This window comes from Pseudorasbora parva, chromosome 1 (genome assembly GCF_024679245.1).
Source record: "Pseudorasbora parva isolate DD20220531a chromosome 1, ASM2467924v1, whole genome shotgun sequence".
NCBI lineage: Eukaryota > Metazoa > Chordata > Actinopteri > Cypriniformes > Gobionidae > Pseudorasbora > Pseudorasbora parva.
Genome location: NC_090172.1, coordinates 27,098,921 through 27,112,239, shown reverse-complemented (window position 1 = coordinate 27,112,239; position 13,319 = coordinate 27,098,921). Strand labels below are relative to the sequence as shown.

The following is a 13,319-nucleotide window of genomic DNA, read 5'->3' as shown; positions in this document are numbered from 1 at the left end:
ACGAGCATTCACATTTACTGCTGAATATGTATGTAAATGTGTGTATGTAACCGATGGGATCATGAGAAGTTTAAGTTTGATATGGGTCTACATTTTGGGGGTCACAAAAAATTTGAAGGACAATACATTCAAAATAATTTTACTTGGCATCAGCAAAAAGCATGCCTTTTCTTATTTAGTTGGATTTTTTTTTTTTCTTCTTTTTTTTTTTTTGTCATTTCACAATATTTCACTATTTACCTCCAGCGAAAAAAAATAAAAATACAAAAATACAACCCTTAGGTATACATAAATGATTAGGATTTGTTTTTGTTGCCATGCAGTGTTTTACGTCCAATGGTTCTTTAGTCATTCATTCTAAATGACTAAATCTTTAAAAAAATATAGTACAATAAATTGTTAAATGTGATAAATGGAATCATAAATAATTAATTAAAGCTGCATACAGTAGGTTTCATTGATCAAACAAATGAAACTATATGGCCTGTTAACACAAAAAAAACACCAAATTGTAAAATAAATAGATAAAAAACGAATGTGTCCATACATGTAGGAAAGAAAGAATGATAAAAATAATTCTGTAAATAACATTTAGAGATGTGGTGTTTCTGGTGATCGTTGGCAAAATATCGATAAATTCCGGTAGGTGGCAATCCCACATCAATTTGCCTAAAAAAAGAGGAGAGGGCAAATCACTACCGCACATTAATAACGCCAAGTTTGAATAAAAATATCACGCTGTTCTTTTGGCTTAGGACGAACGAAGTAAGTAGACTGCGCGCGCGCGCTCTCTCCCATTGCTGCGCATCATTCAGCAACAGATGCGTTTCAAACGCGCAGTGTCAGGTTTAATACATCGCCCGTCAATCGCTGCAAATATTCCCTTCTTTTGAGCCACATTTTCACAGACGGTGACTCTTTCTGTGTGCTTACACTTTCTATTTACATTTTCTGACGAAACATAGAGCTGCCTGGCGCAACAGCGATTTGTAAGCAACACGAAAGAAGGGGAAAACTGCAGCGCCAAACAAACGTCGCTGTAAATGAGCCCAGACGCGGTGAGCTGAGATTCGCGAAAGGAACGTGTCAAGTTTAATACGCCTGCATTAAACGACAGAATTAGTTAGAAGACACCATACCAACACGAATTAAAACGTTTGTGCTGGATGTTGGGTCTCAAGTGTTCAGACGAGCCGGTGGTTCAACTTTAAGGAGGCTCTGCAGTGGACATCGCTCACGAGAAATAAGGCGAGAGGAAGGAGTGCAGACTCAAGGAAGCTGTGAGGTGATGCTGTAACACATTCAACAGCATTCAGCGGAGTCAGCGCGTTATGTTACATCTATGGACTGCGGTGGTGGATGTGGGCAAGATCTGAGGAGCGTGGGGCCAGTATGCGTTGAAGAACGGCGGTGTATGTCAGTGGTTTTAAAGGGCACCTCTTGATCAGAGAAACCTGCCAAGTACTAACTCCACTGGATTTTACTCAAAGGGAGGCTGTTGAAAGCCCATGTGGTTTAGACATTTCCTTCCCGGATGTGGATACTAGGCTTATTTTATGTGTCCAGCAAAACATACCAACGGTGGTAGATGTATGCCCCCTATTCTTTACAGATTTTGTAGAAGATTTGTTCTCTTCCAGCCCCCCTCCCCCTTTTTTGCACCTGCTTTGCTTTGTCAAAGCTCACCGAGCGCTTTAGAGCGCACTGCTCTTACTTGCATCTCCGTACATCGTGCATGGATTCTACATGAACTGGGGTTTTGTGAGGGCTGCAGTGATGCTCCCATCTACTGATATCGCTTCACAGCTCGCATTTCCTGACAAAAATGGGTAAGGAACCGTACCCTAATCTAACCGGTCTGTGCAGATCTATTTGAAAGCGAACCTATATGCTATATTATTAAGTTGACGCTGAATGGATGCATTCTATCTATCTATCTATCTATCTATCTATCTATCTATCTATCTATCTATCTATCTATCTATCTATCTATCTATCTATCTATCTATCTATCTATCTATCTATCTATCTATCTATCATTGTTGCATGGGGTAATTGTTTTGCATTATTTCTGTGGCTATAATGTGGTTGATTGTGCAATATTTGTCATAGTGATCTGTCTTGTGCTTTTCTGTTGCTCTACTTACCATTACTTTTGCTAGAATATGGCGTTGGGTCATTCATATTCTGTTCACATGTGCATTGCTATGCTCTAAAGAGACAAGGGGAAAGAGGCAGTGTATCCATGATGGTCGACACAACTGTTCCTCATTGATTCTAATAGACCCCAGTGAGTTTTGAGGCTTCCTGGATACTGCAAGGAAATATTAGTAGTTAGCACATTGCAGCATAACCCACTGTATAATTAATTTGTGATTGAATTAAAAAAAAAAAAAAAAAAAAAAACTCCCAGCAGTGTAGATCCAGGAAGGCTGGCATCTCGCACTGGTGCTAATCTGCATTTAACATTCAACCCTCACAAGGCTTCAGAACTTCACTATACTGAGGTGCTGTAATGGACACTGTAAGCAAATCTGATTCATTGGAAAAGCTTCTGAGCCATGTATTGGTTTTTGAGAGAGCTTATGTAATTTATGATGGATGATTCATGGGTTCGTGGGTTGTTGCTTCACCAGGGGTATTGAGGATTGAGGAGCTTTTTTTGGGGGGGGGGGGGGGGTGCATTGCAAGTTATGGCAGAAAAGAACATTATGAGATGACTGCCTACCTCAAAGTTGCTCAATTACTGTGTTTTAGAGAAAATGAATCAAATTTAAATAAAAAAAAATTAAATCTCTAAAATTAAAAATCCTTTGCAGTAACAAATCATTATTAATTTTCTAGTTTGCAAGGATGGAGTGCTTTTTGGAACAAAATTAGTTACTTGTTTGTTTTCTGGAAACTTACTTGTTTCCAGTAAATGATCAACTGGTTACCACACTTTTCTGAAAACATACTTATTCAGTTAGTACGTATCAGTGGCTAATTTTGTTCCAAAAAAAGTTATGTCAAATTTAAGTTTTAGACAGATAAGTCTAAGAGGCTAGCAATTGCTAGTTATTTTTGAAAGCATGAGATAACTTCACCCCCCTAACTTCAGACTGTCTCTGAAACATGCATCCTCCAAAACACATGAATGATCACCGCCATAGCTGAGTCTGCAAAGCATCATGAGAGGCGGCGTTAAATTACCTAATGTCTCAAAGCATGTAACATTACAATAAGAATAACTAGGTGTGTGACGAGACACTTATTTCACGAGGCAAGACAAAACACGAGATAGGGTTTGAGGAAAAAACACATTTTTGCACAGCATTTTTAAGAAATCCTCAATGACAACATTCATGACTGGAAAAGTGGTCTGCAGATGCATTGTGAAATGTTTTATCTTGTAATGAATGTCATTTCAGTTCTACTTTCTGAGTATGAATTATCATATGCATTGAAAGACAACAATGTAAAAGCACTCTAAAAAGTTTTGCCACAAACTCAGCTGACTGGCTTCTCTCCTGTATGAGTCTCTTCAGACCTTGTACATGAATTATGAGCCTCCAGCACTTCTTGTTGAGGCCTAATAAAACTCTTTTCCACAAATTGAAATAAAATAAAAAATAAAACAGTATACATAGCAAATATAATAAAACTTAAATAAATAAAAATAAATAAAACTGTTTTTTCTTATAGTCTTATTAAGTGCGAACAAAAACAAAGTGCAACAATAATCAAAGTAGTCTCTCAATATTCAAAGTGCAAACAGAGACCAAAACAGAGGCCAGAGCTAAGAGGTGGTTACAACTTCACACCCCAGCCTAAGATCCCTTGATATCGGGAGACAGGCTATTGTATGTAGGCTAATTTGTGCCCATCAGGGAGCTTGCGTTTTTCTTTCGGGAATCGAATTTAGTCGCGAGACAGATTTTCACTCAACATGAAATCTCGTCACATTTTAATAACGCGAGATCTCGCGGCACAAGATCTTGTTACATCCCTAATAATAAGATAAACAATTTACAGTGCTCTAACTTGTACCACCTGACTGCTGCAGATTAATTTCAACATTGACAGTGTTGCGATAGAAAGGCATAAAATCGAGTCTGTGGATATGAATAGCTCCAAATAGAATATCACGGGTTGCCATATCTTCGTTACGGTTACAGCATGGCGTGAACGCAGCATTGTTTTTTCGGTTAAAAGGTGGCTGCTGTTTGTTTGTATGCTGGATGATTGTTTGTGTACAACTCTCTGCATAGCCTTACAGTACATGCTGATGATTTGTGATTTCTGCACAAATAGGGTGCACAGAGGTATGGAAATACATAGTATGACAGGCAGGTATAGCAGGACATCCTAATATTGCATTCAAACCAAATACAAAGATTGGACAAATATTTTTTTGGTCCTGGGGAGAGTCCATATTTAACAAAAAGTGTTGAAAAACATTTTGAACTTTTAAACAAATGAGCTAATTCATTGTTTTTCTTTTTCTTTTTTTGTCCTTAATACATACTTTTCTCCAAGCGCTGCCTAAGCTGCTAAGATAAAAGAGAAATAACAGAACAGCAACAATATTTGACAAATTAATGCTTGCAGATATAATAATAATGATGTGTTTCAGATAAATATATGGGCTTTAACTTTGCCTTTCACTGCAAATAATCCATGACAGATGTTCTGAGCATATTCAGTCCACCGTGGACTATAATCATTTTAGCCAGCTTAAATGAAAGCTTCAAATAGCTTAATTACAGTGTTTTAGAGAAAATTAATTCTCTAAAATTAAATATGTGATTAATATCCATATCCATTGGGGTCACTATGTAAAAAAAAAAAAATATTAATTTGCAGTTTGAAAGAATTGAGTAATACTGTTCACAGTGAAACATCACCTGATAATCACACCTTTTTGTTGTGAAAACATTCTTTTTTTCTAAGATTCTGGCCTGGAATTAATTCCTGGGCTGGACATTCCTCATCCCCTCTTTTTTGATTGATAATATGTCACAAGCAGTTCAAAGAAACAAGGTTCAGTGTGTAATACAGACACTGACATGCTGTCAGGATGAGTGTTAATGTATTGAATGTGTCTGCAGAGCCAAAAAAATGCCAGATACCATTCAGTTCCCCTAAGGCAAGGAGGAGCCTGTAAACGAGAGCATTTAGCCAATATCACACACATTAACCTCAGTAATCTCTGCCATTTAGAGAAAAATGAAGCAGTTCAAATGCTTCTGCTCAACCTGATGCTTCATAAAGACCATCTCTAATGTGAGTCAGGCTTTGCAAAATTAAAAAGTTCAATGACAGAGACTGAAGGGATAGTGTGGACCAGCTTCTTCAAACGCACAAAATATGTGCTAAAAGAGGATTTTGCTTTTGTGAAATATACTAAAACAACAAAACCTTTTGACCGCACCGTGGTGTACTGTTCTCAAGTCAGAGGAAGTAAAGTTAGACAAGATAGCCTATAATCCAGCCTACAATGAGACTCCTTCTGCAGTTTTGTTAATCGTGTGGCGTCCCTATTACTCCGTCCCAGCAGAATTTAAAGTAACAATAGTACAATGATGGAATATTAAGTGGGATAAATGCCTGACTTCCTCTTTAGCTAAAATGTTTGACCTTTGGACCATTACTGTAGAATCGATAGCACTTTGTTAATGCATTTATGTCAACCATTGTGAAATGTACAACAAACATTCAATTATTTTGCGGTTATTGATGAAATTTATATGTTTGAAGGTAATATTAGCTACACTGTACATCGCTAATACCATACTAGCAAAGATAGTCACTCAATTTAATGCAAAATAATATCTTTTGAATAATGCCATGCCATTACTGTTGAATGTTACTGTTACTGTTGATGTTTCGTGTATTAGTCATACCCATGCATTTAATAATCATTGTGCTAAAATATTGGATACAAGACTACAAGGCACAAGCTTGTAAAGCTTTGTTTATCCTGTAACTTTTAACAATCCTCATATCTGATCGACGCCCGAGACGACTGAGCAACGGAAAAAACCCTCTGGTTTTGATGTGTGATATTCAGGCTTTATGTTTATGTTTAATAAGGTCTCCAGTGGCAGATTCTTGCTGATGATAATTCTGGAATCACCAAAGGCTGTTGCTGGGTCATGTGGCCTCTGTGAATGCCTTTTCACATTACTCTTCTGTGAATTTGTACTGGAGCGAAGATACCGTGGTTTATTACCTGCAGTATGTTGGTTGTCACAGTAGATCTCCCTTAACAATTTTGACTGCACTGAGGTGAATGTGCTCCTGGAATGGCCTAACCTGGTTTCCTTGCTCATTGCCTACTTGCCTGCCAAGCAATATTGGGGTCATAGGTTCAAATCCCACTTGGAGCCATAGTAAAATTCATCAAGCATATATGTAATGAGCTACCCTCCATAGTGACACAAGCTAACAATTAGATCCATCCAGAATGCCTTCATTTATAGTCCTGTGAAGCTGTGTGAACTAATATATAAGCACGTCCTATTGATGTTTTTAGCTCGAACACATTTTATATTCTTTATCGTCTCTTTTATTATGGGAAAGACGCAATGAATCACTTGTTGATGTAGATATATCAGTCTGTGATTTATAATTAGTCTGCCTGTGGCCATCGCAAGATCGCCTAATGTGAATTACGTAAGCAAAAGATGTAGGTCTTGGGGAAGAGGATGCAGCCCAAATGGCTACAGATAAATGATGGAGCAAACATGCTGCACTGGTTTTAGTTCAGCAGCAGATGTCTAATGCCATACACGGACACAAAAACCCTTTCTGAGAGACATTTGGGCACACTGGAGAGGAGCCAGAGTGTTGCACAGATGCATAGGCACAGAGGGGTTAACGTTCATGCATTTTAAATCTATGGCGATAGGTCCTCTGAGCAGCTTATTAAGCAAACCTCTCATTTCAGTGAAAATGAAAATTGACTCCCATACCCCTAGGCCTCAGTCACTGTAATAAATGTCTGTGCATTTGAAATACTCAGCCTTTGCGGTTCAGACAGAGCCGCCATAGAGATTGTGCTGTCACACAATAGCGACAACCTCTGCGCTGATTGTTAATTCAGAAATCCTATGTCAACACTATATCCTACAGATGAGCCAAATGGCATAAATTGTACTGTTCAGTGAGATTAGTCAGGGGAGACAGAGAGGGAGGTGTTCTCAGCTCAGCTCAGCTTATAAATATCACTTTGCCTTGATTGCACTGTATGTTTGTCATCACCGCCGTGGAAGGCACAGTACAAATCTGGGTTGCTCATTATATTGGAACCCCTTTTTAAACAGCAACCCTCCCCTCCCCTTGAGGATGTCTTCTCTCACTCTCAGCATATTTCGGATATGGGGAGAGGAACTTGAAGGCAGTTGGCTTTTTCAAGCCTCTCAGATCAGTTGGCCCGGATTCACAAACACAAGTGTGTCAAAGAGATCCATGTCTTTGAGGCTGATAAATCACAGACTTCCTAGAATGCCTACTGTTGTGACAGGGTCCAGGATCGAAGCTGTTCCACAATAAAAACATTTGCCAACCAACAGACTCTCCTAATATGATGGCAGAGGCGGATATCGGAACAGCTTGGCATCTCAGCAGACACTGCAATACATGAGCCAGTGTCTGAACAGAACGCTTGAGTCGCAAATGCTGTAATTAATAAATGCATTCACATTCTGTGCTGAAACCTCATCTATCTATCTGTCTATCTATAATCTATATTTCGGTCTGTCTGTGTGTTGTTCTATCTATCTTTGTCATTCTGTCATTCCATCATTCTTGTTCTATCATCCTTTTTTTTTTGTCTGTAAGGCCTATACATTTAAACTTTTAAAGGGTTTTTAAAAAGTTAAAAAAAAAAAAAAAAAAGGGGAAGGGGAAAAAGAAGGAATTTGCCTAATTATTGAATGTTTTTTCTTGTCCAAACCAGATTTGAATTTCTCCATTTATTTAATAATTATTATAATTATTTTGTTAATTATTTTATTATTATTTTATTAAGTGTTTTAATTGTCCTTGTTTTTATGATTAATTCTTACACATGGTACTCGTATTTTGCATGCATATTTTATCACTATTTTAATTCATTTCTATGTAAAGCACTTTGAATTGCCATTGGGTATGAAATGTGCTATACAAATAAACTTGCCTTGCCTTGCCTAATCAAACTGCATGTGTTTTTGGCACGTGTGAAAAAGAGTAATATCGTCATATTCTTTGTCATAAACTCCTCGTGTGAACCATTATATGCAAAACGATCCATTCAATTATTAAAATCTGTATTGCTACAGAAATAAAAGTACTGTATATACAAATGTGCATTTCTAAGAAGCATTAACACAATAGCAGTCAGCTAGACAAAATGACATTCTTGTATATTATAATATATTATAAGTGGTTAAGCAACAAAAAGTTGAACAAAAGTTTTTTTTTACTTAACAAACATCATTGACCACCATGGTGAAAAGTCATCTAAACCTTTTGACCAGTACGGCTCATGATGATGATGCCAAGAAAAAGGAAGGAAAAAAAAACTTTTAATTTTGGTCACAATACACAATAACTATGTTTATAACTAGAGTTACTCCATTGTGCAGGCATGGAAAGTTGTGATGTCCCAGAGAACAGTTGTGACAGTTACAGTTTAGAGAATCTTAAGACTATTTTGTGTTTATTAAGTGTTATATAGACTGCAGTTGTGTTTGTTTTAATGCACTCATCTAGTCAGATTTTAGAGACAGATCTGTTTTAAAATTGCTCTTGATATTTTTTACAATGGTTAAAAGCATTTTGGAGGTAGCCAGAATACTTTTTTTTATCAATCTGTTTTTCAGAGCTTGATAAGATATGGTATTACAGGTACAGTCGAAACTAAATTTATTCTGACACCTTCAACATTTTCTCACATTATCACAATTTATTCACTATAGTTTAGAAAATGGTAATAAAATATGAGAATATCTCAGAATTAAACTGCATCAGGACAAATTCATCTTGATAATGGTGGATAACTTTGATAGAAAGGTGTGTAATGGATTACAATCAGCAAATCAACTGTCAGCTGTTAAATCAAAGCAGCACTGGGTAACTTTTGCTCTCGGGGTCCCCCTACAGTTGGGAAAAAATAACGTCCTCAACTACTGTCGTAAGCTCTGTCATCCTACAACAGGGGATGCCATCGCGCGTGCATTTGTTGACATGACCCTCATAGCCCTGAGCTAGTGATGCGCGGGTCGTCTCATAACCCGCAGACCCCGTATGTTTATTTAATTGTCGCGGGTGCGAGGCGGGTTGTAAAAATGTACACAGTGGTGTGGGGCGGGCAAAATAATTTCATAAAAGCGGCCCCGCGGGTTGGTGCAGCACTAACAGTTCCCCTGAACACTGCGGAGGAGTTCACATGCAGGTGTTCTTCTGGCGTCGCGTGTGAAATGTCTTCATCCCAGGTACAGTCAGTGGCATATGTTTCAGCATGTCATATGAATATAATTACATGGGTTTTATTTTTTTCAAACGCCAAATAATCGCAATGCTCAAGTTTAAAAGCCAGCGTCATTATAGTAGTCTATTGGTTAGCGTTTTACAGAATCTATATGATACTTCAGTTCAATGTTTGAGTGGTATGTAATCACCATAACAAGCAGGACAGCATTGGTCGGGCACGCCTCCTTCAGCTCACGCCGACGAGCAAACGCTGGTCACATGTTGATCCTCGTCCTGCCTTTAATCCCATCACTTTTTCGTTTCCTCTTATTGCTTTCCACCAACAAAACCTTTTCTTTCTTATTTATCTGTGCTGCTTCGGACATGACTATATTATCCGACAAACAAAGTTGGGCTCGCACGTCCGAATTTAAGGAAGTGTGGGTGTTGGTGGAAGTGACGTATATGCCGTAAAGCAGTCGAATTTTGTAGTTCTACCAGAAAGACTCAGGAGAATATATTGACAATAGTGCATTTATTAATAGCTCAGCAAGCTGATAGTGTACAGAGTCATTTGGCATAGCCCCCGTCCGAAGAGCATAATCCGAGGGTCTCGGATCTGCAATTCCTGCCTGAAGACGAGGGCAGGGGCGCAGCCGACCCCCCGGCAGGGTATGGACAGGGCCATCCTGGTGGTGGTGGAGAGGATGGGGGTAATCGTCGCTTCAGTATCTGCGAACTCAAACATGTGTAAGTACAGAGCCTTTATACCGTGAGCATGAGAATATCATTGGATTAGAGTGAAGGCATTAAGTGATGTAGTAATTGAGTCTTCCCAGCAGAACTTATGCTAAAGCTTTCATTGCTTTTTGTTCTCGGATTACTACCCAAAACCCGAAATTTAAAAGTACGATTAAAAACGATACAGACCCCGTCAGGTTATGGCAGATGTGTCATTCAACCTATTGTAAGTCGATTTATCATCACAAGAGTCTTGAAAATATATTATGAAGGTTGAAAAGTTACCTAGTGCTGTTTAAAGTAACACTTAGATAATACAGGTTCACAAATTACCAAGCAATGTTTAATGTTGTTCAGTCTGTGGTGTAACAGGTCACATGAGCAATTCAAGAAAAAACACTTAAGCAAAACATGTTCAGGTCAAAGTGTCTGAATAATTTTGGTCCCAAATTGTTATGAATTTTACTGGTAGTCCATTCTATAATGAATTATTTGGCTATAATGTGTCACAGTTTACTTTATTTTTCTATCCTCACTTTGAACTATAGTGTCCTGCACCCACTAGTAAAACATGATATCTATGAATTTTTTGTTTGACAATATATGGTATATGGAAACCTGACTGTTCAATGGATATCAAAACTTAAAAAAATATAGGGTAGGAAGAGAAGCCACTAAGAGTTGTCAAATGTTTTAAAACAGGCACACACACACACACACACACACACACACACACACACACACACACACACACACACACACAAAAAAACTACTGATGACCAACACATCTTACATGAGATTTTTAACCACCTTCATATTAGGTGACCTTAACTACCAAATCAAAAAATAAGTACAATGTACTTGTGTTTATATTGTACTGCACACACTTTTGCTTATATTGAGGTGGGATACGGCTAAAGTTAGGGACAGGTGTGGCGGTATGGGTAAGTTTAAGGGTAGGGTTAGGGGTAAGGGAAGAGTCAACAGTGTAATAATAAATGTGTTACAGAAATTAATTACAGACGTAATTACAAGCAGGTTTTTTTTTATGTAAGTAAATGTAAAAACATGTATGTACATCAAATGCATTGTATCAAATAATTGATTTTAATGTTAGTACATAGTATAAGGCCACCTAATATAAAGTGGCTCCTGTAATAAAACGTAAATAAAACATAACATTAAATTTAGACCTAGTCCGCTCTCATCCTTTACTGCTGTCGCTCCTCCTTATATGCGTCCGAGCTCCTCCGTGAGAGGATTCGAGACCGTTGTGACTAGTGCAATCAGCAGTAATCTGTGGAAGATCTTGCAAGTCTAAAGTCCGTGTTGACGACGCTCATTGAAACGGTAGGCAGAAATGTGGGGCAAATGAGTCTTAATGTCGAAACCATCTTGCGTAGAGCTCATTGTACGTACACTGTAAAAGATTATTTTTAAAATAAGTTACCTGTTTGCCTTAAAATTTTGAGTTCATTGAAATTAAAAAATTTGAGTTAATACAATAAACATTTTTGAGAATCGCCAAAAGTTTCATGATTTATAAAAAAATAAAAATATTTGGTTCAGATACCATAATATTTTGAGTTTCTATTTATTAAACCAATTTCCTTCATTATATCAACTCAAATTTTTTATTTATATAAACTTAAAATTTTAAGGCAACCTGGTTACTTATTCTTTTAAGTTAAAGCAATAATATATTTTTTACAGTGTAGAAACATGGATTCGGCGAGAACGTAAAACATGAGATAATAATGTTGTTGCAGAATTGTTTTAAATAACAGTATTTTGTTAAATGCTTGACATAGTTGAAAACAATTAGGATCTTCTCGGGTCCATTTGAAAAAAAGTACATTTATTTTTAATTACCCGAACGAGACTTGAACCGCTCGGGTCTCAGGCCAGACCTCGGGTTCTCGGATCCAGGTGGACACGTGAACACCTTTACCCACAGGGAGACTTTAGGATTTAGATTTTATTAGATTTAGAATTATTTTGTGCCAACTGCAGTTGATATTTTTAGATTTGTAGAGATTTAGATTTGTATATATTTTATTTTTTAATATATCTTGGATGGATTGTTGCATTTGTTATTATTATTGTATTGTTTGTTATGGTATGTATTATGTGTTTTGTCAGTCAAATGGTGTGCACTGGCCATGTCATCAATGTCCAAGACAAATTTCCCAAAAATGGGACAATAAAGTAAAGTATAAGCCTATTCTGTTATATTCTATTAAAACATATTAAAAAAAAAAAAAAAAATCGTTGCATCAGTATTGATTTCATCCTAAGCTGCCCTGGTGACTTTCTGTAGGAATTTTTATCACACACTACTATCCAAATATTTCAATTGTTTTATAAACTTGAAAACTGGAATGAATTGAGGTAATATGCTGGCCTCCTCAGAGAGACACGCAGGGGCTTGAAACATACTGGATTTATGTGTGCCGGCATGCTTGCAGCTGAGTGCTTCAATTGGCCAGGCTTCATGCAGAGTCAATACTAATGACGGAGGAGACTATACGGCCACAGTCAGATTATAGCTCGGAGGCCCTCAGCTGCTCCTATTGTCATCTCAAGCAGGGAAAGTAATGGTTACCACTGTTTGCCTCCCCTGTTCTCTTCTGCATTGTCTGTGTTGTGCAGTCATTAAGGTTAATGACTAGGCGGATATATTTGTTTTGAACAGTGAAAAACATAGCTCACGGGAACATGTCGGTGTGCTGAATGAGATTTGGGGCAGTGTGCTTTCACGCCATATTTCTCCACCAGAAAAAAGTTGTTGGTCTGAGTAGAGCATACCATTCACTTCGGTGGAGTGAGCGCTGCCGCTCGAAAGCGCATGCTGCAGAAGCTCGCGTTGTAATTCATGTTTTTTGTATGTGACAGCACCGCGTCGGTGTGATAGATACCTCGGCAGAGGCGGCACTTCAGCCGCATCTCATTCCCGCAAATGGATGCCGAGTGTCCAGCCGGATAATCCCTCTGCTGACAGGGGTGCAAACAAACGAGGGCGTTCCATACGTTGCTAAATTAATCAAGATTGTCATCACCAACAGCCCATCTCATTTGAAGCCTTAAACACAGGCCTCGGTTTATCCACCTCGAGTCAATATAAGAAGCGTCTGCCCATATGT

The 13,319-nt window shown here is 37.9% G+C and overlaps 1 protein-coding gene across 1 annotated transcript in view; it reads left to right on the top strand.

Annotated features, from left to right (window-relative positions):
- The first annotated feature begins 767 nt into the window (after positions 1–767).
- lrrc4cb (leucine rich repeat containing 4C, genome duplicate b) overlaps positions 768–13,319 on the top strand; it is a 37,108-nt gene continuing 24,556 nt past the window's right edge. The window contains exon 1 of the mRNA XM_067437446.1: positions 768–1,829. The gene's annotated coding sequence lies outside the window, so the exon portion shown is untranslated. The remainder of the gene's footprint in view (positions 1,830–13,319) is intronic.